Consider the following 22,692-nt stretch of genomic DNA (forward strand, 5'->3'; position numbering starts at 1 on the left):
CCCCCACGGCGTGCTCAGAGCCCGGAAGGCGGGTCGGGCCCGGAGTCATTTGTGGAGGAATGTCAGAAGGACTGCGGTTACTTTATTTCCTGTAGGGTTAACTTCCCTCTCTATATGACTTTACCTACGTTTGCTTCCCAATTAATGAATAACAAAATATCTCATTTTATTTTATTTTATTTTATTTTTTTAAAGATTTTATTTATTTATTCGACAGAGAGAGAGACAGCCAGCGAGAGAGGGAACACAAGCAGGGGAGTGGGAGAGGAAGAAGCGGACTCACTGCAGAAGAGCCTGATGTGGCTCGATCCCACAACGCCGGGATCACGCCCTGAGCCGAAGGCAGACGCTTAACCGCTGTGCCACCCAGGCGCCCCAAAATATCTCATTTTATATTCACTAACTCGACAATTCATTTAAGGAGGTAATAGATACCCAATACCCACTTTCCCACCCCTCTCTACCAAAACTTGCCAGGAAGCTCAGATTGAAGAAGTGGGTCAAAGTGTCCCATTAGATGAATATCAGCATGCCCCAAAGTATGGCTCCTGGGTTTAGGTCCCTGGGGTGATTTTCCTCCAGAAACTTTGCAAAGCTGTAAGAAGAAAAATGGCAACTTGGAACATTCCCTCCACTTCTACGGGGTTTACCCCTAAATTCTCCTTAAAATGACCAGAACCCATGAATCCACCTAGAATTTACCATATTTCCGAGGATTTTTTTCTTAATTTAGACTTTCTGTGTAACGGCCTTTGACAATTATCAGTGGCCTTTGTCTTGGTAAATACTCGCTTATGTTGAAAGACTAACCTAACCCACTCTGACAACCTTTTAGGAATCTGTGTGGACTTCATTTGGATCTGCCAACTCATCATTCAGGATTGAGTTTAAAGAATAGCGCCAAATTGATTTAAAAAACTGAATTTAATTCCAGAGAAGCGCATTTTCTATATGATGCTTAATACCTACAGAAATGTACTATCGAAATTTGGGATGATATGTGAAGAACTGTTTGGAAGACTGAGAAATGTTATGCACCTTTTATCAGATTGATGATAAATTTCAGTGTTTGTACACATAGGACTTAAAAGTTGAGGGCCAAGTTTAATGTATAGAAAAAATTGTTTAATGGAAAATCAAAATTTATTTGACTTGCCTTTGCAGTATATGCAAACACTAACTCATACACACACATTTGACTCTGAGCTTAACCTTAGATCTCTTTTGATGTCTTTGATTTGAGATACACTAAGTTATAGCTTCCTCCAATAAAACAATCTAGAAATGTGTCCAGCAAAGAGTTGGAAATTCAAGTCAAGTTCTCAGGAGAGTGGTCAGTTCTGGAGTTGTGTTTTTAGAAGTCATCTTGTGAAAGTGATAATTTAACGAAACTCTGCAAGCAAATAAGATCTCCGAGGAAGAACATACATGGTTAAAAATGATATTAATAGTAATTTTAAAATAACAAAAATTAAAAAGTGGACCAAGAATTAAATCTTAAGGAATACCTACAATTTGGCTCAGGTGAAGGAGTTAGAGTCAGAGAAAAATGAGATCAAAGTTTGGATGACAAACACTCTGTAAGAGAAAGTGTTTTGATTTTCACACCTAATTAAACCTAAAGGATAAACAAGAGCAAAAATCTCAGTAAAAATGATAGTTGAGACAATACATGGGAAAAGATATACTTTTGGAAGTTTTTATTTTTCCATACTTTGTCACAGAAAGGCTATATAGATCAAGTGGTGTAGTGGATATAAAAAGCATGTTTAAAGGAATAAATTACTATGAGTTCAAGGTAATTACTTTGACTCCTACTACCAGATTTCATTTACCAAATCATAGTTTAATGTTCCCTCCATTTAGAAAAATCTCACATAAGTATTTCAAAAGCTTTTCTGGGTCACAATTGAATTTTTCTGCTGTGATACCATAAAGCAAAGTATAATTTATTTTTTTATTTTTTATTCTCCCACTAAAAGAAGAAAGAAATCTAATTAAGGAAACATTAAATTCTTACAGGGTCTGGATTGAGACCCTAAACGCATTGAGAAAAGGTGCTAAGTACTTAAAAGATAGATCACTTTGTTTCCCTTAAAATATTAGACAAATAATATGCTACTTATAATTACGGGAAAATGCATTTTATATCACTCCTTGTCAAACGGCAACATTGTTTTTCTCAAGCAGTAGAGTTGTGACCAAATTTTTCAGTTTTATCTCTCTTACAGTGGAAAAGATCTTGCTAGCCTCACTTTATGGCAAAAGTGAAAAACAAAAACAAGGGAGAATTACGTATGAAATCTGGTCCGTTAAACAAACAATAGAGATTTAACCACCTCTGATTTCTGCTTCCCAGGTGTAAAAGCAGGTGCTGAAACACCAACTGTCACCCCTGGAAAACTATCCATTCTTTAAAGTGTTTTCTCCTTTATTGTGTACCTGGGAAAACTGAGGTTAAGCCCGTAAAGAAAAAGCAGTTCCCAAAAAAACACCGTACATGTTAGTTTTTGTTTTTATTAAGTAAAAATAGAACAAATTCATCAAATGAAGCTAAAAAGACCTGTTGGGGGGTAATGCCTGTTTTGAGATCTGCGTAATTTATTGACAAATATATAACCTATGTTTGAATTTATGAGTGTAACAAGATACTCAATAAAAGAAGGATTTAAACATCAAAAAAACCTTACTTTTTCCCATGAGCATATTTGGATCAAGTGACGACTGGGGCATCACTTTCCTCTTTTACAGAGTTCAAGAAGCATGGTCAGAATTTATCAAGATATTAAATACGAGCGAGGGTATAGCCAAAAAAACATTTTTCCAGCTTCAATTAGCAGGTTTTATGATTCACTGAGTTGGCCCAACTACTGTTCACTTAATTCCCAAACAAAATGAAATGCTGCCGGCCTGGCATGTCAGGAAGCCGATTGACACTTTCAAGTACATGCAGTATAAATAAAGATTTTTTTAATTGCTTTCCACTTGGAATGACTACAGAGGAATCTTACACTGCAGAGTTCAAACTAAAAAGAGGAGTTAATTACTTGAAAGGCAAGAGAAGACAAGGAGAGGTAAATTTTGAACCAAGGAAATTTATTTCAGAAGACAGCGTCCGGTACTTTAAAATTGTTCTGCTCCTTGTTACATTAGCTATAGGTAAGTGGCCGGTATTAAGTGTTCAGGATTAAGGGATGGAGAAATGCTTATTTGATTTAACTTCCTAAAAATAGAAAACACAGTACTACCAGTAAGAAGAAAATGCTCTTTAGGTTTCAGAGCCCCATGGTACCACTTTACCACACTAAACAGTGGTTTTTAACCTTCGTTCTGGCTGCAAAACACCAGAATGCTAGGACACATGATCCATGAGAAATAAGGGCTGAATGTGGCTGGTGTTCACGAGAGGGGGAGGGGTAGCAACCAAGCAAATAGATAAATGGATCTTGCCAGGAGATCTCGTGCTGTAAGTGGCTTTCACATGTCTCTGGAAGTAGCAGAGCTAGTACTAGAACCCAAGTCTCCTGACCCCAAGTTCAGAGTCTTGTGTGCTTAGCTGCTTTCAAACTGCCGTATTATCTCTGGCTTCTTCACCCTGGAATTTGCTCCTTTGTTTACACCTCCACCCCCACCTCAGTGCCTTTCTTTTGCTGACTCCTACTTATCCCTGAGGTCTCACCTTAGACATCACTTCATCCAAAGAGCCTTTCTTGATCTTCCCAATACCTCCCCTCCTGCACCCCCTGGGCTGTGTGCTACCATTAGGTATTTCCCCCATCCATTTATTGTAATTAGTTGTTTCATTGTCTTTCCCCCTACCAACCTAGAAAGCTGTTCTCCGGGTTCATCATGGCATCCCTGTGCAGAGTAATAACAACTGGTCTAGTTGGAAAATGTGATGAGGTTTCCATGTCCCAAGAGATATTGAACAATAAGTTTGACTTAATTAAAGGTGAGGCTTAAATTCACTTTACAAACATGTTTGATTGTAAGATACCTTTAACATTTTCTTTACAGTAGTCTCTTCTACACGAATTGAAAGTAATTTTATTCATTAGTTCCTCAAAAAGTTTGTGGAGTATGTACCATGAAAGACTTAATCACAAAATGAGACTGACTGTGCTTCTAAACAACCATTTCTGAATTTGTGTATTTATCTACATTTATGTTTCTGCTCTTTGACTACAAATATGGTGATGCCTAATATTCTCTAAAATAATGTGCACACACATGTATTTCAATGTCTTTTATTTATTGTGAAATTTTTACAAAGTTTTCCTCAGAGTATTTCTTTCTGGCTTTGCTAATTTCCAATTTACCCCTAGTCTGTGGTTTTAGCGTAGCTTAAAAAAAGAAAGAAAGAAAGAAAGAAACTAATAGAGAGGGGCGCCTGAGTGGCTCAGTCAGTCGAGCGTCTAAGTCTTGGTTTCAGCTCAGGTCATGATCTCATGGCTGTGAGATCCAGCTCTCTGCTAGGCTCTGCACTCACAGGGAGTCTGCTTGAAGATTCTCTCCCTCGACCCCTCCCCCAAGTCACTCTCTCTATCAAATAAATAAATGAATCTTAAAAAAAAAAAAAACTTAATAGCCCATAATTTGACTTAACAATCCCATTCTGAATTACTTTCAGACTATATCCCAACCCTTCATCTACCTTAAGACTTCCCAACAAATTCATCACAATTGTACAGTTAATCTCATAGTCCTCATATTGCTGATTTCCAGGCATCTATTATTCATGTCACATATTCTTCTGCATAGCTGGGAAATCTGTCTGCTGAGGTGGAAGGTGGGAAGAGCAGTGATCAGGCAACTTTCTCTGTCACCATCTGTGAGAGACGCGTTGTTTAGTCTAATCCAACACCCATTACCAACCTGATTCTCCCTTGCCAACCTTCACTATAGAGACTAGGAAATCTAAATACCCACCCTCCCAGGCTAGTTTAGGTGAGAACAGGGGAGAACTGGGAGTGATTCTGAAAAGAGTTTTTATTTCTCTATTAAAACAAAACAAAATAAAAACAGGGTTGACCCTATCCTCTTCCCTTTGTTCCTGCCTTAAATATGGATGTGATTTCTTGAGCCGTGACAGCAATCCTACATCTATGAAGCAAGGAACAAAAAGAAAAGAGGCAAGCACCATAGGAATAGGAGAGCCAGAGGATGGAGAACTGGAATGAACTTCCTGAGCAGCTGAAACAAGTCTTGCAATTATTTATCTCCAGGCTGTTGTAGTATATGAGAAACTAGACCATTTTTGGATTAAGCCCCTGTTGGGTTCTTAGACAACTGCAGCAGAAAGCATTCTTTACTGAGATACAATTCCTTCCCTTACCGAAAATCAGGCAGCTCCCAATCTTAAAACCCCTGGGTAAGAGATTGCAAATAGTGAAGGAGAGAGTCAAAGAGAAGGGGAGAGAGCAAAAGAGCAAAGGAGAATAGTTGGTCAACTGTGCCCCTAGCAGTAGCAGATCAAGAACAATCTCCCTTTCTTACTCTGATGGAAGGAAAAGCATTCCGAGGGACCCCGTCTAGCTCAGCTCTAATTTTTCTTGTCTTCTCATTCTACATGCTCTCCCCTGACAATGTCATCTATTTGAGAGATTTAGCCACAGGAATTGAGCCCTACCCTGTGATGCTAGCATGGCTTGGGCAGCATTGGCAAGATTGTCCTACTATAAATACCTTATAGTAGTTCTTCAGATGAAAAAGAGAATCACACTTGTTGGCTACTTTTGAATTCTTGAGGGATCCAAAGCTTGGCGCCCCACCTACTGTTCTTGAGTAGAAAATCTAATCAAGAAATAAGAAAATAAGGGGCGCCTGGGTGGCACAGCGGTTAGGCGTCTGCCTTCGGCTCAGGGCGTGATCCCGGCGTTCTGGGATCAAGCCCCACATCAGGCTCCTCCGCTATGAGCCTGCCTCTTCCTCTCCCACTCCCCCTGCTTGTGTTCCCTCTCTCACTAGCTGTCTCTATCTCTGTCAAACAAATAAATAAAATCTTTTTAAAAAAAAGAAAAGAAAAGAAAAGAAAAATAAGAAAAGGAATAAGAAAGGTGATGTCCAAAAAAACTCCTTTCTCACTGAGAAAGTCTAGGTCAGAGGACACATCATAGTGTGAGAGCTGAATGGGCTTGTTACCAAACCCAAAATTTAATAGACTAACCTGTGAGCTTAGGACCAGACTATATAGTCTTTCCATCCACTCTCTAGGGATCCAGTCTTTACAGTTCATCTTTATAACATGGCCAAGAATAATCAAGAACAAACGGGCTGGGCAGGCAGCAAAATGCCAAAGAGGAAGAGAGAAGAAGGAGCTGAGCTGCAAAGATTCTTCCCAAATTCTCTGTCTATTCTATCTCTTCAGAGAATTGAAGCAAGAGACCAGAGTGTTTAGGAAAAACAAAACAAAACAAAACAAAACAAAAACATCTCTCTGTTTAAAAGCTAAAGAGGCATTTCCTTTTAACAGTAGTAGCATTTATAAGTGCTGACAATTGTCCCTTTCAATGTTACGTTTCAGAATTATATGTTTTTTTTTTTTCTGAGAAGTTTGGAAAATATTCAAATGAGTTAACCCTAAACTTAGAATAATAACTAGATTACAAAATCTGAATGGTCTAATAACATAGAAGGACAAGATACTGTCATAATATTTCTGTAGAGGGGAGCAAGTTTTGATATTTCCCTGGGGTGTGTATTACAGGGCTAAGGGGAATGCAAAGAAAGAAGTGTAATTTTATTCAGATCTAGTTTTTGCCCGATCTTGCTTTATCATGGAACAGATGAGATAAGGGAATAATCTCTGAACATACTTTGAAATGCAAGCCTCTTGTGACCAGTATGAGGATGTGAATTTTCTTTGCCAGAGAAATATCATTTTAGAGTATATGCTATTTAATCATTCAAAGATACACATGAATGGGGGTGGGGAACAGGGGGGCATTGCAGGTAGAACTTTTTGCATGTCCCTTGCTGAGATAATTGGATTGTAGAATGTATAGAAATAATCAGAATACCAAATATTAATATTCCTTTTACTCTATTCATATTTTGGTGTTGGTCTTGTCTTCCTAAGCAGAGGCAGACCATGCCATATGTCATTTTCACCCCCATAGAGGCAGTACAATGCCCAGACTACTGACTTTTCTTTCTTGCACTAAGGTTATATTATCAGTGGATTCTTCAGTGTAACAGCCTATCCTTAACTCACTTCCAAATGTTTTCTCTCACTGTCATTTGGACCAGACCACCCCATTCTTAGGTTCTTAGGGTTCTTTCTCACTGCATCTTAAACAGGTAGATCCCTCAACTGATTACATTTCAACCTATTTTCTGCCTATCCTATTTCTTCTCAAAAGGTATTATTTACCTCTTCAGCACTTATCCCCAACTCTTCTTCCAGGTATGTAAATGCCCTGCTTTCTGTGTATTATACTATTTCTTTATTCTATCAGGACAGTCTTAAAATCTTTCCTGTCTGTGAGCACAGAGCCTCCAAATAGCTTTTTCATGTTTTACTCTTTAATACGGACAGCCTAGAATCCCTAGACACTTGAAGAAAGCCCTTAACACAGAAAAACAGAGAAAAAGAAAGTGGAAAAAAGTAACTTTGGAAGAAACAGAGCAATGAAATGAATTGAATAAGCCTCTTTAAAAATCTAATCAATATACTCAGAGATTAAGATACTCAGATGTTTCAGGATAAACAAGATGATATTAAAGAGAAAAAATCAGAGAATAAGAATGGGCTCTTAGAAATGTGACTATGATTGCAGAATGTTTTAAAAACTCAATAGAAGTACTGAAAAATTAAGTTAAGAAACTCTTCCAGAAAAATATTGGAAAAAAAAAAAACTAGGAGGTCCAACATCTGATCAATAAGAATTTCAGAAATAAAGATAGAAAAAGTAAATTATTTATATATATATATATATATGAGTGTATATATACGTGTGTGTGTGTGTGTGTGTGTGTGTGTGTGCATATATAAACTTAAGAACTTTCCTAGTTCATGAGTCTCCAGGCTGATAGGCCCCAGTACAATAAAGAAAAACACAAACTCACTTCTGGATAGAGCATCATGAGATTTCAGAACACCACTGGTAAAAGAGAGATCCTAAAAACTCCCAGAGAGAAGAAAATCCACATACAAAGCATTGACAATAAGAATACCACTGAACTTCTCAACAACACTGAAAACTACAAGGGAAAAAAATGCCTTAAAATTTTTTAAAATTATTTTCAAACTGTGGAAAAAGTCGAGATGTCCATCGACAGATGAATGGATAATGTGGTATATATACACAATGGAATATTACTCAGCCATCAAAAAGGATGGAACTTACCATTTACATCATTGTAGATAGAACTGGAGGTTATTATGCCTTATGAAATAAGTCAATCAGAGAAAGACAACTATATGGTTTCATTTGTATGTAGAATTAAGAAACAGCACAGAGGATCATAGGGAAAGGGAGGGAATGAATGGGAAGCAGTCAGAGGGAGACAAACCATGAGAGACTCAGCTATAGGAAACAAACTAAGGGTTGCTGGAGGGGAGGTGGGTGGGGGGATAGGGTAATTGGCAGATGGCCATTAAGGAGGGCATGTACTGTGATGAGCACTCGGTGTTATATGCAACTGATGAATTACTGACCTCTACATCTGAAACTAATGGTGTTCTATATGTTGGCTAATTGAATTTAAATTTAAAAAATATTTTCAAACTAGAATTCTATATCCAGTCAAAAATCATTTTTCGGAACTGCAAGATAAGTATCAAAACATGAATTTCCTAAGGGGTCTTTCCCAAGAAGCCACTGAAGGATGTGCTCTACCAGAACAAGGAAGAAAAACAAGACTGGGAAAGATGATCCAGGGAAGGATTTCAATGATACAGGAGAGAGGCCAAAGAATGTCCAGGATGATGGGAAAGGAGCTCCTAAGAACTGTGCCAGTGCCCAGAGAGCAATATTCCAGGTTGGGGGGAGAGGGCAGAGGCTATAGGAGGTACATCTCTGGGGCAGGCACAGAAAGGATTGATTATCTATGCTGATGCCTATGCAGAAAATTATATTAAAAACCCCTTTGGAGACTGTGGGGAAAAAATCAGTGCAAATTACACAGAACACATAAGTTTTGAAAGAGATCATCATTAACTTCAGAAAAAAAAAAAAGAAAAGAAAAGAAATAGAATCATGGTCATAATATTGTGATACTATGTAACATGTAGTAACTTTTTTGTTGATTTAACCACCAATTGGGGAGGTGAACCTATATTAGAGGAAGCAGCTAATAATGAAACAGAAGATTGTTGCCTCTGAGCAGCGGGACTGAGGAACAGAGAGAGATGAGAGTAGTACTGCATATTTTCTTTTTATACTTCTTAGTATTAATTTTTTGAACCATGTACTTGTATGATTTTGGTAAGAATATAACCATTTTTTAAAATTATAATGTGGCTACTTTTTGTTACTTCACTCACAACTTCATTGATATTAAGGATAATTACCATTTTTTTCCTGGATAATTTACCATTTTCCCCTCCAATTATAAATGAAGAAACTAAGCCATGGAAAGGATAAATTACCTATCAGAGTTCACCTAACCGGTAAATAATAAAGCAGCTTTAAAACCTGGGCTCTTTCAGGGGTGGCGGGGTGGTGCAGCGGTTAAGCGTCTGCCTTCACGCTCAGGGCGTGATACCGGCGGTATGGGATCGAGCCCCACATCAGGCTCTTCCGCTGCGAGCCTGCTTCTTCCTCTCCCACTCCCCCTGCTTGTGTTCCCCTCTCTCGCTGGCTGTCTCTATCTCTGTCAAATAAATAAATAAAATCTTTTAAAAAAAAAAAAACAAAACCTGGGCCCTTTCAGTTATACATTGTGGTAAACTACAGTTTCACCTCTGTGAACATGTAATTTTAAGTTTTGCACATGGTGATGAATGATTTCTGGTGAAGGTTTTATGTATGTGTGGGTCTGTGTTGTCCATTATACTGTCACTCCTTAAGTTGACATGTTCAGTATGTAGTTTACATACCTTCCTCAGGTTCCTAGTGTATAATTTTGAATAACTCTTCATATTGTTTCTTTGTTAGCTGTTCTGAGTTTCAGAGATTACTCTCCGCTCTAACTCTGAGCTTAAAGACCTTTTTAGCGCAGAAATGATAGTCCTAAATTGTTCAGTGCTGGTTCGCAAGTATGACTGCTTGGTGTAGGGAGAAGAAAAGCATTAGTTGAAGGTGATGTGTGTTTAGAAAATCAGAGTTTCTGTAGGCTGCCTGTCTAAAGGATCAAATATTATAGTGGCAGCCTCAGGAAAAAGTGTAAAGCTTGCTCTCTTGATCTCATTTCTTTCCCTTACTCATTTCTATCTCTCTCTTTTTTTTTTAAGATTTTATTTATTTATTTGACAGAGATAGAGACAGCCAGCAAGAGAGGGAACACAAGCAGGGGGAATGGGAGAGGAAGAAGCAGGCTCGTAGCGGAAGAGCCTGATGTGGGGCTCGATCCCATAACGCCGGGATCACGCCCTGAGCTGAAGGCAGACGCTTAACCGCTGTGCCACCCAGGCGCCCCCTCATTTCTATCTTTTGATCAGAGAATAATTATTCCAACATAGGGGTATCATGATGGGAAAAATGTATGAAAGTATTAAAGAAATGTTAAAAAAAATTAATGGGAAATATTTTTCTTTAAAAGACGTATAAACACAAAAATGTTTACAAACTTTTCTACACATGTGATTTGTCTCTAGTAATTATATACGAAGAAGGTATTTCTTGGAATCTAGTGAAGAATAAAAAGAATAATGTATTGATTTTTTTAGCATCTAAATTTATGTCAGAAATGGTTTTCCAACTGTAGATTTTTTGTGGTTTACACTAATATAACATTTGAGTATCTACCATAGATTTGCTATTAGCCACCACAACTTGCAGAATCATATAAATAACTGGCCCTGAATAGTAAGTAGCACTGGAGGGTGCATAAGGGAAAAAATCCCAAACTACATTACATTTTATAGAGAAGTGGAGAACTAATGCATGAAAATATGATAAGAGAAATTTTTTTAAGATTGAATGATTGATTGATTTTAGAGAGAGAGAATGTAGGGGAGGAAGAGAGAGAATCTTAGGCAGACTACATGCTAAGCATGGAGCCCAGCGCAGGGCTCAATCTCACCACGCTGAGATCATGACCTGAACTGAAATCAAGAGTCGGGCACTTAACTGACTGAGCCACCCAGGTGCCCCAACAGAAATTTGTTTTCATTCTAGCAAATATCTCCTGCAAATTTTTCAAAGCTCATGATTATGCAAATCATAATCTATTAAAAAGGGAAAAAATTAAGCAATTAGCAAAACCACAGAACAGAAAAATGATAAATCTTACAGTTTTCAAAATAAATAGAAAAAAATTTTATGGTTGCCATATAGATTAGTGATAGTTTTATTTAATATTGCATTCATTTTGGAGAAAAAACAAAACAGACTTTCAAAATCAGAACTCCATGAGAAGCACTTTGGGGATTCCCCAAATGCATACTTTCTTAAAAGTCGAAGTATATAGTTTCTGTGTACCTTTTATTTTAAAACAATCTCAAACCTCCAGAAAAATTGTAAGAATATTTGTTTCCTCACTATTTGGAAATAGATTGCTAACATAATGTCCTATAATCCCAAATACTTTAATGTGTAATTCTAACAAACAAGGACATTCTCCTTTATAACAAACACAAGAAATTAATATTGATAGACAACCACGATCTTGAGATGTCATTCAAGTTCTACCAGTTGTTCCAACAATGTCCTTTGTGACAGAAGGATGTAGTCCAGAATCATACAGCACATTTGGTTGTAATGTCTTTTCTGGTTTCCTTCAATTGTGTAACAATTCTCTACTCTTCTGTCGACTTTCATGATCTTGAAGATTTTGAAGATTTCAGGTTGGTTATTTTGTAGAATATCCATAAATTTGGGTTTGTCTGATGTTTCTTCATGATTAAATTTAGGTAATGTGCGTCTTTGGTAGGAACCCCACAGAAGCGACACTGTGTTCTTCTCATTACAGCCTATCAGCTGACACAGGATTTCTTTTTGTCCCATTATGGTGATGTTCACTTTGATCACTTCACTAAGGTGGCATCTGGAAAGCTCTTTCACTGTAAAATTATATTTTTTAGGGGCACCTCGGTGGCTCAGTCGTTAACCATCTGCCTTCGGCTCAGGGTGTGATCCCAGAGTCCTGGGATCGAGCTCCACATCAGGCTTCTCCACTGGGAGCCTGCTTCTTCCTGTCCCACTCCCCCAGACTGTGTTCCCTCTCTCGCTGGCTGTCTCTCTCTGTCAAATAAATAAATAAAATCTTAAAAAAAAAAAAAGAAAAGAAAAAGAAAATTCAGCCTTAAAGCTTTTTAAAAAAAGTTACATTTTTTAAACTTTGTAATTTATACATATTTAAGTATGTAAATTAAAAATGTTTAAATGATAACACACTTGAATATGTTATAAATCAACTGTTAATTCGTTGGAGGCCATTTCAAGTTGGTGACTTAACTCATTTTTGCATAGAGCTTAGGATGTTGCTTACTATCTCCCTCAGGTGCCTACCAAATAATTTTGGTTTTTTGTTTTTTTTTAAAGATTTTATTTATTTATTCGACAGAGATAGAGACAGCCAGTGAGAGAGGGAACACAAGCAGGGGGAGTGGGAGAGGAAGAAGCAGGCTCATATCAGAGGAGCCTGATGTGGGGCTCGATCCCATAACGCCAGGATCACGCCCTGAGCCGAGATGCTTAACTGCTGTGCCACCCAGGTGCCCCCTACCAAATAATTTTGAATGCCTCTCCATATTGTTTTTTTCTTTAGTTGATCTGACGTGAGACTACTTTCTACTCTACCGCTGAGCTTAAAGAATTTTTGACACTGAATGGTAGCCCTGAAACGTTCATAGTATTTCTTTGCCTGGGAATAAAGCATCTGCATTTCTTTTCTATTGCGGGATAACAAATTAGCACAAGTTTTGCATCTTAAAACAGCACACATTTATTATCACATGGTTTCCATGGATCAGGAATGTGGGCACAATTGAGCCGGGACCTCTGCTCCAGGGAGTATTAAAGGCATTGACTGGGGCCAGGGTGTCAATATGAGACTTAGGTTCTTTTCCAAGCTCACTTGATTGCCAGCAGCAGTCATGCCTTGTAGCTATAGAACTCAGGGCGCCTATTTCTTCAAGACCAACAGAAGAGTCTCCGACTTCTGCTTCTGATCTCGAGACCCTCTTTCAGAGGGTTCACTTGGTTAAGTCAGGCCTATCAATTATAACCTCCCTTTTAACTAACTCAAAATAAGCTAATCAGAGACATTTATTACACCTGCAAAACCCCTTTACCTTTGCCATCTGATTAGATACTTGAACTTCTTGTGTTACTTCACTGGCTATTGACTTTGTTACTCAGTCTGACTCAGCTTTTTCTTTTTTCGTTTTAATTCAGTGTCACGTCTGAACACATAAAACTGTACAAGTGAAAACACTGTTGCAACATGTGTCTGCCATTGTGAAACACCAGACGAGGCTTGAATGTGTCTGCTCTGTGTGTGCTCACCACAGAATAAAAATTGTACAATAATAAGTAAATGCGCAGCACACTGAGTTGTGATACTTTCATAGTAAATAATTTTAACACTTACTGTAAATTGTTAGTGCTTCTTGCCTGTGTTTTTTGGTAAGGAATGAAATCAGTTGTTAGATATTATTGGTGATTCCACTTACAGGCAAACATTTATTAACATTCTCTCCAGTTTCTGGATCAGTTCAACTTAAGAGCATACTCGGTTTACAATGGGCACTGATTAAAAAAAAATCATATATATATATATACACACACATACCATTTGAAATTGCTTATCTATATGATTCTGGAATTTCTGAAATCTCTGTAATCCAAACAAGATAAAGAAATAGATGCTGAAGTTGATATATGAACAACAATCCCCACAAACCTATACGGCAAATATGGTTACTATTCTCTAGTTACATTGCTCTTATTGATAAGAATTAAAAAACATAACCTTATAAAAAAACATAGAGTCATAAGTTTCTACTTTACAACAGAGACAATGATTGAGGTGGGTGTTTTGGATGACATTTTACTTGATTAAAGAGTCTATTGCTTTAGGGGCGCCTGGGTGGCACAGTGGTTGGGCATCTGCCTTCGGCTCAGGGCGTGATCCCGGCATTGTGGGATCGAGCCCCACATCAGGCTCCTCTGCTATGAGCCTGCTTCTTCCTCTCCCACTCCCCCTGCTTGTGTTCCCTCTTTTGCTGGCTGTCTCTATCTCTGTCAAATAAATAAACAAAATCTTTTTTTTAAAAAAAGAGTCTATTGCTTTAAAAGAAAGTTTGAAAGTCACGAGAAGTTTGAACAAAATAGTAATGGGAAAGCTGGATCTGCAGCTAGTGAATGAATCCAGGAAATTCAGAGCTTAATCCAGTAATAATTTAATTCAATTATTTCTTTAATAGGACTTATGGAGCTGCTATATAACTGGACCATTTTTATATCCACCCAGTGTAAGAGGACTACTGATGTCACACCCTCCAGTGAAGGGCTTGTTGTATCCGAGCAAGACCCCGTTCATGCTCTCCTATAGGGATGTACAATTGTCCGGCTTATGTCCCTGGGTAAGCTTTATAAATGAATAAATAAGTCTCCTACTGCCAACATCTGACTATATGCATTTTATCAGACAAGGCCAGTTCTTTTAATGGTCACCTATAATTTTACTTAACTGTAGCTGCATACAGTCTATGTCACAATATTGCAGATCCAGTGGAGTCCTTGGTGTATGCCTCCTAAGTGAGTAAGATTTCCTCTCCTGGAATGGGGCCAGGAAAGACCTAAATCTAAAGTGTTAGGTTTCTCAGGGTGTTTTTCCCCCTAATCTTATTGAAGTGTATCAAACTACACATATTTAGAGAGTACAATTCAATCCATCTTAACATAATCATATACCACAACCAAGATAACTGAACGTTTCCATCAGCCTTAAAGGCTTCCTTTGCCTCTTGGTAATCCCTCCTTACCTTCTCCCCCTTCCACAGGAAACCACTGATCTGCTTTCTGTCAATATAGATTAATTAGCATTTTCCAGAATTTTATACATAGGTTATCAATCAATCGCTCTTTTTTTGCCTGGTTTCTTTCACTTAGCTATTCATTTTAAGATTCATCCACGTCGTGATGAACATAATTGTCCATTCCTCTTTACTGCTGAGTGGTGTTCCACTGTATGGATGTATCAGTTTTGATTATCTATTCATTACAGATGGACATTTGGGTGGTTTTCCAGTTTCAACTATTTCAATGACCCTGGTAAGAACTTCCATGTACAAGTCTTTGTGTGGGCATCCGTTTTCACTTCTCTAAAGCAAATAGCTAGGACTTAAATGACATGTGGCAATGCTATGTTTTTAAGAAACTGCCGCACTGCTTTCCAAAGTCATCACATCATTTTGCATTCCCATGAACCACGTATGAAGAGTTTCAGGTGCTCCACAAACTCATCTACACTTGGGATAGTCAGTTTTTAGCACCTGAGTTTTTCTAATGGGTCTGCAGTGGTTTTAAGTTAATTTTCTCCAATGATTAATGATGTTAAGTATCTGTTAAGTGTTCAAATCTTATGCCCATGTGCTTGCTAGGTTATCCAATGTATTTTTAATGAATATCTCTGGAAACAACTTGGGTTTTAAATAAGCCATTTCCGTATGTTGAACATTTTGGCTTTGGAAACGATAAGTCAACCATTTTGATTTCCACGGATTTCGAAGCAACTGCTACTTTCCTCTTACAATAAGTTCTGTTCGGTGCTGCAAGAATCTGGCCTATGCTGCTTGACCTAGTATATTAGATGTCCTCTACCTCTATGTTTATATCTTTCATACCCTATGGGAGATATTATTTTTAGAGATATGAGCACTAGAATTGGTACAGAAGCTATTGACAATCTCCTTACAATCAGTGTAGAATGGGAGAAGGGTTTTTGTGTCTTGATTTATGATTATCCTTCCAGGAAGAGCATGCAAACTTAAATGGAAAACTTTTCTCTAGCTATCTCAATAAATAAATGAGATATTGCCAGTAGAAATCAGAGGGAAGCCTTACATTTACCCTTAGACTTAGCATGACCTATTTAAAACAGGAGAGGTTGATTGAAAAAATAGTTGAGCTCTCTTTGCTCACTACCATCCTCAGGGTAGATATTTTGGACTCTATAGACAGTGACCGATACCACTTTACTCTAAATCTCGAATAGCTGTCTCCAAGTGAAGTTGTGTGTGTAACCAGACTTTGAATTCAATATTGCCTGATAAAACAAAATACAAGTAAAAGAATGGAGTCACACCCAAAATAATCGTGGTTATCTCTTTTTCCAACTATTATAGATTGTGTGTGTGGGGGGGTGTTAAACATTTGCTTTTAATATTTTAGTAATGAAAAGGACCTCTGCTCTACTCCCCCAGGGCAATGTATTTACTTTCTCTCTCTCTTTTTCTTTCTTCATCCTCTTTGCTCTTCCCCCAGGCCAGAACAGGTATTTATTTAATTAGTGAGGAGGAGGGCCTGACAATCATAAGGCCAGGTGGGGTTAGCGTGCTGTGGCTCAGCCTTCAGAATCCCTCCTGGATCACCTCCCGGAGGCATTGCTGGCTTGCTGTGCTTCCAGGTTCTAATCAGTCAACTGGCAGGTGAGTTGGGCCTCCTGCGTGCCCAGACAGGCCTCTGCTGTCTCAAAACCGGCTTCTTACTCTGTTACTGGGTGGGAAAGTCAGGTTGGCTATTCACATGGGCCTATTTATCTTCAATTCATGGTGGGGAGGGCAATGCGGGAGGTAGGGAGAAATAAAAACAAAACTTTGTCCTTCAAACCTAGTTTTGTGGAGCGCCTGGGTGGCTCAGTCAGTTAAGCGTCTGCCTTCGGCTCAGATCATGATTCTGGGGTTCTGGGATCAAGCCCCATGTTGGGCTCCCTGCTCAGCAGGGGACCTTGCTTCTCCCTCTCCTCCTGGCTGTGCTGTTTCTCAAATAAATAAATAAATAAAATCTTTAAAAACAACAACAACCACCTAGTTTACTACTAGTAAAGTTGAGAATGAAAACATCTTCTGTCTCCTTGGGTCTATTTCTGAGTTAGTAGATTTGGAGGGGATTTGACCTATGGGCTGTGAGATTAAAAAAAAAAAGAAAAAAAAAAACTTGAATTGACTTCTATAAATGTGTGACTCAATTCTGTTCCCTTCATGGAAGCATTGCCCAGTTCAAAGGAAACATACACGATGCGGTTCATGGTGAGCTCTGTTTTTTGCCCCACCCTCTCTGTATGTACCTTCAAAACTAGGCTCTCTTCTCCCTCTAATACTAAAGTATTGAGATACTTTGTAAAAAGCTGTGTGTTACACAAGCATTTGCTGAGACTTGCAAAAAAAACAAAACAAACAAAAAAAAAAACAAAGGGGAACATAAGTAAAAGAAACATAAGTACAAGAATTTTCAAGGCAGAAAGGGCTGATTTGAAAGCATTAATTAGAGTTACAGTCTGATGACATGATGCTAATGTGAGAATCTACCTTAGCAATTTTTCCCAGTGGATGAAGGTGATGCAGGGTAAGGGTGACCCTACTGGAGAAGGTATTTAATGCCAACAAGTCTGGTTTGTTGCTAAAGCAGATGCATTCTACTTTATTGAGTTAAACACATACAGAATATTTTTATGGCATGCATTTTCTCCTCACGCTGCGTGTGTTTTACAATCAGAATTGTAGCAATACTTTATTAAATGGCCTGGTCAAAAATCATGGGCTTTCAAATTCTATTATGTCTTGAAATTTGCCTCAGATATAGCAAAACAGATCAATAGCAACCTAAAACTGACTTTATCCTTCTCATGTTTAAACTTCCATGACTAGTGAGCCAGCTAGAGGCACAGACACCAATGAGGCCACCTGAGAACTCAATAATTTTCATTCTTATTATAAATTTAGTATCTGTAAAAATATGTATAAAATCCTGGATCTGGCCATTAAAACGTCACTGAGGACAGTGCAATAATGCTGGTGCATGAGATTACAGAAGCCCAACTCTGACAAAAATTTGGGAGGTCTTCTCAGTTCTAATATCTAAGACAATTGTCCTGAACTTTGTCCACTGAAGTCTTTTCTCTAATTTGACACCTAGTAATACTTCCTTATTCACTTGAATAAAAAGTTTGAATTCAATAGGGTATAGAGAGAAGACCTTCGTGATCAGAACAGTTCAAAGATCAGAGATATATGACCTGGGAGGCTTGCCAGCGGTATCTTTCTTAAATTCTATGAGTGAAATTCTGTTCGAAGAGATAAAGAGTGGATTCAACCCAATGTCCAAGAAAGTATTCTTCCAATATTCAACACTGTAAACAAATTAATCTGTTGTCTATTTCATCTAAAAACTATGTCAGTATCCTCTTCAATAATTCCAAGTGTAAATTTTTACATCAATTTGAGTTAAACTTTAGGCAAGACCATTCCACTATTAACCTGTTATTCCCTGTTAGTATCTTTAGAATGAAATCATTTGAAAATGATGATTATTGACAGCTTATATTGTCCATTTTATTGACCCTGAAGTAAGGGCTAATCTGTTTAAGCTTAACGTAAATCCTTGTTACTGATGCTTTTATAAAACCTGCACCTCAGTGAGCAAGAATCATTTCCAGACAGATATTTCAAATAATGTCAAATAAAATTCTAAGTCATCTATAATCCTTGTGCATTTATCTTTAAATTGTCTTGCTCTTTGTAAACTTGTATATTTACTTATACTCTACAGAATTGGTGTTTTTTTTTTAAAGATTTTATTTATTTATTTGACAGAGATAGAGACAGCCAGCGAGAGAGGGAACACAAGCAGGGGGAGTGGGAGAGGAAGAAGCAGGCTCATAGCAGAGGAGCCTGATGTGGGGCTCGATCCCATAACGCCGGGATCACGCCCTGAGCCGAAGGCAGACGCTTAATCACTGTGCCACCCAGGCACCCCAGAATTGGTGTTTTAAAAGTATTTGGCTGGGGTGCCTGGGTGGCTCAGTTGGTTAAGCGACAGCCTTCTGCTCAGGTCATGATCCCAGGGTCCTGCTCAGCGGGGAGTCTGCTTCTCCCTGTTCTGCTCCCCCCGCCTGTGCTCTCTCTCTTTGTCAAACAAATAAATAAAATCTTTAAAAAAAAAAATAAAAGTATTTGGCTCTTGGGATTGTGCTTTTCATACTATTAAAGTATACAACCTGAGAGGTACACTCTGTCTAGGAAGAGTTCACTGAGATGAAAAAAGCACTGGTGTAGGAACCAGGAAACCTGGCTCTGCTAAAAGGCTCAATGACCACGAGCAAGTTATTTAATCTTCCTGGTTTTTACTCTCCTCCTCTGTAAAATGACCCAGTTGGATTGGATAATTTCTATGATCTCTCCCTACTCTGAAGGTGTGAGCAAATACAGTTTTAAAATATTTTGGCATTCATTTGCAACGATGTGGATGGAACTAGAGGGTATTATGCTAAGCAAAGTAAGTCAATCAGAGGAAGGCAATTATCATATGATCTCACTCATATGTGGAATTTAAGAAACAAAAGAGAGGATTGTAAGGGAAGGGAGGGAAAAATAAAACAAGATGAAATCAGAGAGGGAGACAAACCATAAGAGGCTCTCAGTCATAGCAAACAACCTGAGGGTTGCTGGAGGGAAGGAGGATGGGGGGATGGGATAATTGGGTGATGGACATTAAGGAGGGCACGTAATATAATGAACACTGGGTATTACATAAGACTGATGAATCATTGAACTCTACCTCTGAAACTAATAATACATTATATATTGAGTTTAAATTTTTAAAAATTTTAAAAATAAATAAGAAAAGAAGCAAAGATGAAATGAGGAAAAAAAGTTAGAAATAAAACTGGTAAGTGTTGTTCCTTATATCTAAAATAAAAAAGAATAAAAAAATAAAATAAAATAAAATAAAATATTCTGGCATTTCTTGTAAAGCCCTTTCACATATACTTTATCATTTATCCTCAAAAGAATCCCTAAAGTAAACAAAGCCGGTCTTTAGAGGATAGATAGAGGAGTGGATATAATTTTATTTATTTATTTTTTAAAGGTTTTATTTACTTGTCAGAGAGAGAGAGAGAGAAAGAGTGCACAAGTGGAGGAGGGGCAGAGGGAAAAGCAGACTCCGAGCTAAGCAAGGAGCCCAAGGACCCTAGGATCGCGACCTGAGCTGAAGGCAGACGCTTAACCAACTGAGCCACCCAGGCTTCCCAGGAGTGGGTATCATTTTAGATGAGGTAACTAAGATTGTGGGAAGTTTGGTGATCAGCAGAGATTACCTATGTGATAAATAGCAGGACTGGAACACGAGCTCAGGTCTTCCAGCTCCCACAAATTTCTGTGTAGGCCACAAAAAGACATAAGAGAAAGCATAACTGTTTAAAATCCCTAATTACACGCATGAATTACTTCTACTACTGATCCTGTCTTTAGTTACTAAGACCATGCTAAGGTCAAAGTGAACGTAAATAACAGAAATAAAAGTAATAAAATCATCGGTGCTCTCTTGTGACATGAATATGGGGGTAATTACAAGAGATTGAGAGATAACAGCTGTGCTCTGGGTGGGTAAGTTTGAGGCGGCAGTGTGGAGCAAAGTTATGTTTCAATTATGGCCACTCCTTACCAGAAATGCAGAGATAAGCCACAGGAGGAGGTAGGGAAACAAAGTCATGAGCAAAGAAAGACAAGGATTGGGAAACCCTCACTAGTCATCTAGGTAAAATGGGAAAAGTCATAGACTAAAAGTATTTGAACATCAAAAGCACATGAAAAACATAAAATATGTACCATGTTGGAAAGAATTAAAATTAGGAAAGGATATAAACCCAATAGTTAGACTGCAGTAAAAAACAATTTGTGAATATAAAATTATATGCCAAAGTGAGTTATAGGATTTAGGAAATAGACACTAGAATATTAAGGGGTAAAGGATGTGATATATGGTTCCCCCCTTCTTCATACAAAATTTTTCTCCCAAAGTTACCAAACTTTAAGATCTTTAAGAATGATTTCAGTTATGAACTAATGGAGTTCAACTGTTTGGGGGAAGCTGTATTGTATCAGAGGTTTACAAAGAGGACCCATGAGCCAAATCCAGCCTACAGACGGCTTTTGTAGGACCCAGAACTAAGGATGGTATTTACATTTTAAAATGGTTTTTAAAAAAGAATATTTTATGACTCATAAAAGTTATGAAATTCTGGGGTGCCTGGGTGACTCAGTCGGTTAAGCATCTGCCTTCAGCTCAGGTCCTGTTCCCCTGAGTTGGGCTCCCTACTCAGTGGGGAGTCTGCTTCTTTCTCTCCCTCTGCCTCTCCCCCACCCCTGACTCATGCTCTCTCTCTTGCTCTGCGTTCTCTCTCTCTCAAATAAATAAATAAATAAAATCTTTTAAAAAGTTTCAGTGTCCATAGTTAAAGTTTGGAATATAGCTATGCCCATTTGTCTATGGCTGCTTTCACTTACAAAGGCAGAGCTGAACAGTTGTGATAGACACCAGAGACCTTATGTCCAAAAAAAATTAGGTATATCCTAGCTGGCCCTTACAGGAAAAGTTCGCCAACTCCTATGTTATATAAAAACCAGTATAGATTATAAATTTCAGGAAACTCAGTGACTTCTGTGCAGATACTCAATTCAAAAGGAAAATGGCCTTTTAGGACAGCTAGATTAGCTGGGGCAAGCCCTTTAATTCAATTGGGAGACGACAATAAGTTCCATTTACTCATCCCTGCATTATAGGTGTCATTTTTAAGTTGGTTGTAATTGGACAGTTAATCTTTGCCGCTTCCCACAAGTCTTTGCCTTTTCCCATACAAGCACCCAAGGGAACTTCTACTGTCAACTCTGTAACTCCTCCAAGGGATATTTGCACTGTACAAAGGGCTCTACCAGAACCCTTTTCAAGGGTGGGAATCTCAGGCACCTTGATAGTACTGTGGAGACGTGAGAGGGTGTGATATCCTTAGGTAGTGCCCTTCAGATCTCACCATTCCCATATAAAGAAGGTCTTAGGTCCACCTTTCCCTCGATTTGCCAGAGAGCCAATTTCTGCACAAACCAGAATAGATATGTTCTGCTTTCCGTTGCTCTCTGACACAATTATTCCTGACTGGGGGAAAAAAAATCCTATCCAGTTCCATAAGGATATGGGAGGTCAGCAGGGCCTATAGACATTTTTAGCAATATAGACAAATATTAGCAATGTCCCTGGTACTTGGCTCCATTCTTGAAGGTGATGTGCTAAGCTCCTGTGTGGCTCCAGTTTTCTGTGAAGATCAAAGAATTAACACATAAGAAAGTATTTTGTAATGATAGTGAAATCATACAAGTGAAAGCATTCCTGAACTGTGGCAGGCCATTTGACTATAATAGTTACTATAGTTACAATAGACATAGTTGTTATTCAGCTAAAAGCAAGCCAAGGTTAAATTGAAAAAAAATATCATTGTATCAGTAGTTTTGTTGTTTTATACTATAAACACATTATGGACAGTTTAGCTGCCCTAATCCTGATAGATACAACATCCCTTGCTGTTTGC

Source organism: Ailuropoda melanoleuca, chromosome 14 (assembly GCF_002007445.2).
Source record: "Ailuropoda melanoleuca isolate Jingjing chromosome 14, ASM200744v2, whole genome shotgun sequence".
Classification (NCBI taxonomy): domain Eukaryota; kingdom Metazoa; phylum Chordata; class Mammalia; order Carnivora; family Ursidae; genus Ailuropoda; species Ailuropoda melanoleuca.